Raw genomic sequence first — 4,238 nt, forward strand, 5'->3', positions numbered from 1 at the left:
TTATCAGCTTCACTGGAGTTTTCACATCGTGCCCCATGCCCTATTCTGTTATGACGTCAGTGATGGATAATATTACCATAACAACATGCACAGATGAGGTCGTCTTACTCTGAAAGTGTTGAAAGGGTCACATTTTAGACATTTTCTACTTCTCATTAGCATCTTTTATGATTTTTTTTTTTTCTTCCTATATCGCCACCCCACTGAAATCGGCCCATTATAGACATAATCCATACAGGCATTTAATAGTTTACCTATTTATTTTGCAAAAGTTAATCGCAAAACGTTTTGCGTCCACCCCTGCATTGTAACATTTTGAGCTCCGGTGTCCCACTCACTTTAGCCTAAACTGTTAAAAATGGCAAGACTCAGCCCACAAGATAGTGATCGCGGTTTCAGTGAAAGGTAAGTGAGAAGTGCAGTCAGTTTGTTTTTCTTTGATTTTTTTCCTCCTTTTCGGATTGTCATCGTAATCTTTCTTATCCAGTGTGAGTCACATGTAATCCAAGTCAAGAGGAAGGCTGTACCAAAGCAGCACTGGGGGGAGAGAGTTTGAATCCAGCAGAACTGTTAATGTATTTCACGTCAAAGCCAGTAAATGTGCCATAGACAGGTGAAATGGAAACCGCTGCTTGTATCCTGGTGTTTACATTTTTTTTGCAGTCCCTGCTACCGCTTTGATACTTACAGCTCTTTCATTTTTGTTCCCCACTTTGTCCCCAGCTAGGGGCCTGTAAGATCGTTAAGTCTTCGCTCATAATTTGTTCAGTAGTACTGACCTACTGCTGCCATGCCAACATGTAACACAAGGCAAGTAAGACATTCCGTCCCTCGCACGGATATCCTCCCTGTCGACGGCCTGCCCCTGTGGGGGGGCTCTGTCCTGGAGTGCTCTTAAGCATATGGGGTCCTTTTTTTGGGGGTTGAAGGCTGGGGAGAGACTTATTATGCTGATCACAGGGTATAAATTTGATTTTTTTTTTTTTTTGCCCCTAAGAGAAGGTAGGAGGTAGCGCCCTCTTGTGGCTGCCAGTGTCCCAGGTGACTCCTTTCTGAAGTCAGTGGTTAATGCGGCTTTACAGTAGATTCCTGTAGAATAAGTGAGGAATGATGTTAGCAGAGCTATTTCGTCCTGTTTGGCTTCAAGCCGTGGCCCCTTTAGCAGGACCCTGTGGCGGCTCTTAGCTTTACCTGTGAGTTTATCTCCTGTAGGCTTTGTCCCTCTAATTAACTGCACCAATGTGGTTCTTGGTTTTAAGAACAGGAAGTCAGTGATTCGGCTGGGTTTGTGTTCTGCCGAGTCGCCCCCCCCCCCTCCACATTGTATACATGGAACACTTAACATATAATTAGCTGTTTTTATTTAGTTTTTTTTTTATATACCATCTAGCTTAATTATTGTGGCCCTTAAAATCAGATGCAACTCGGTCCATATTTCAAAATTCGTAGTTGGAATTATCAGAGAACTTGATTAGGAATTCAGTTGTGTTGTATATGCTGTAGGATGGGGGGGGGGGGGAATCTGTGTTATCATTCATTGACAAGAATCAAAATAGTTACTTTTGTACGCTCCCAGTAAGTAAGTCATGCAGAAAGGGCACAGGGGGCTTTGAGCTCTAGTGTTGCACCGTAATGTCGAGCCACTTGTCATAAAGCCATTTTCCTGATGTCTTCACTGTTTCCTCATGTCGTTTTGCAAAGTTTAACATGCTGCTTCTCCCACAGTTAAGATTAGCATTTCTAGCGAGGCGCCGTGCCTGGACTGTCGGGCTAATCGCCCCCCCGCGTCTCCTCCTCTTGCCCAGGTGAAGGAACTCTTGACGTCGTTCGGACCTCTTAAGGCCTTCAACCTTGTGAAGGACAGTGCCACGTCACTGTCTAAGGGTTATGCTTTCTGTGAATACGTGGACATCAGTGCCACTGACCAGGTGCGTGAGGTGGGGCAGCAGCTGGAAGGTCTGGGGTGACTCGGGGCTTCCGGATGGAATTGCTGACGCTTGTGTGGGATGCATCCCGCAGGCCGTGGCTGGACTCAATGGCATGCAGCTCGGAGACAAGAAGCTCATCGTCCAGCGGGCAAGCGTGGGGGCTAAGAATGCCAACGCTGTGAGTATTTGCCCTCGGCTGCCGCCTTTCTGATGTCCTAAACCCAACTTGGTTCCTGGGTGCCTCCCAGGAAGCTTAATGCCCCTATTTCTTGGGTTTATTTGGGTCCATGTAAATTTCTCGCTGTTACTCGAGACGATTGGACGATCAGGGGGTATCTGACACTCTTGTCGCCCCCCGGGACAGACGGCCATCATCGAGACGCCGGTGACGCTGCAGGTTCCAGGGCTGCAGCGGCTGCAGAGCTCCGGCATGCCCACGGAGGTGCTGTGCCTCCTCAACATGGTCATGCCCGAGGAGCTGGTGGACGACGAGGACTACGAGGAGATCCTGGAGGACATCCGGGAGGAGTGTTGCAAGTACGGCAACGTGCGCTCCATCGAGATTCCGCGGCCCGTCGATAGCGTGGAGGTGCCTGGCTGTGGCAAGGTGGGACCCGTACTCTCCTGTACCAGTGGCAAAAAGAAGACCTCTGTAGGCACTAAACACAGGCTCATGGGAGCATTTCTTGCACAAAAGTGTTTTGAAAACGGAATAATTTTTTGTGTAAGAAAAACAATCTGATTGGTTCAGATAGACGACGGACGATCTGATTGGTTCAGATAGGCGACGGACAATCTGATTGGTTCAGATAGGCGACGGACAATCTGATTGGTTCAGATAGACGACGGACGATCTGATTGGTTCAGATAGGCGACGGACGATCTGATTGGTTCAGATAGGCGACGGACAATCTGATTGGTTCAGATAGGCGACGGACAATCTGATTGGTTCAGATAGGCGACGGACAATCTGATTGGTTCAGATAGGCGACGGACAATCTGATTGGCTCAGATAGGCGACGGACAATCTGATTGGCTCAGATAGGCGACGGACAATCTGATTGGCTCAGATAGGCGACGGACAATCTGATTGGCTCAGATAGGCGACGGACAATCTGATTGGCTCAGATAGGCGACGGACAATCTGATTGGCTCAGATAGGCGACGGACAATCTGATTGGCTCAGATAGGCGACGGACAATCTGATTGGCTCAGATAGGCGACGGACAATCTGATTGGCTCAGATAGGCGACGGACAATCTGATTGGCTCAGATAGGCGACGGACAATCTGATTGGCTCAGATAGGCGACGGACAATCTGATTGGCTCAGATAGGCGACGGACAATCTGATTGGCTCAGATAGGCGACGGACAATCTGATTGGCTCAGATAGGCGACGGACAATCTGATTGGCTCAGATAGGCGACGGACAATCTGATTGGCTCAGATAGGCGACGGACAATCTGATTGGCTCAGATAGGCGACGGACAATCTGATTGGCTCAGATAGGCGACGGACAATCTGATTGGCTCAGATAGGCGACGGACAATCTGATTGGCTCAGATAGGCGACGGACAATCTGATTGGCTCAGATAGGCGACGGACAATCTGATTGGCTCAGATAGGCGACGGACAATCTGATTGGCTCAGATAGGCGACGGACAATCTGATTGGCTCAGATAGGCGACGGACAATCTGATTGGCTCAGATAGGCGACGGACAATCTGATTGGCTGAGATAGGCGACGGACAATCTGATTGGCTCAGATAGGCGACGGACAATCTGATTGGCTCAGATAGGCGACGGACAATCTGATTGGCTCAGATAGGCGACGGACAATCTGATTGGCTCAGATAGGCGACGGACAATCTGATTGGCTCAGATAGGCGACGGACAATCTGATTGGCTCAGATAGGCGACGGACAATCTGATTGGCTCAGATAGGCGACGGACAATCTGATTGGCTCAGATAGGCGACGGACAATCTGATTGGCTCAGATAGGCGACGGACAATCTGATTGGCTCAGATAGGCGACGGACAATCTGATTGGCTCAGATAGGCGACGGACAATCTGATTGGCTCAGATAGGCGACGGACAATCTGATTGGCTCAGATAGGCGACGGACAATCTGATTGGCTCAGATAGGCGACGGACAATCTGATTGGCTCAGATAGGCGACGGACAATCTGATTGGCTCAGATAGGCGACGGACAATCTGATTGGCTCAGATAGGCGACGGACAATCTGATTGGCTCAGATAGGCGACGGACAATCTGATTGGCTCAGATAGGCGACGGACAATCTGATT

Source organism: Brienomyrus brachyistius, unplaced genomic scaffold, assembly GCF_023856365.1.
Source record: "Brienomyrus brachyistius isolate T26 unplaced genomic scaffold, BBRACH_0.4 scaffold1056, whole genome shotgun sequence".
Classification (NCBI taxonomy): domain Eukaryota; kingdom Metazoa; phylum Chordata; class Actinopteri; order Osteoglossiformes; family Mormyridae; genus Brienomyrus; species Brienomyrus brachyistius.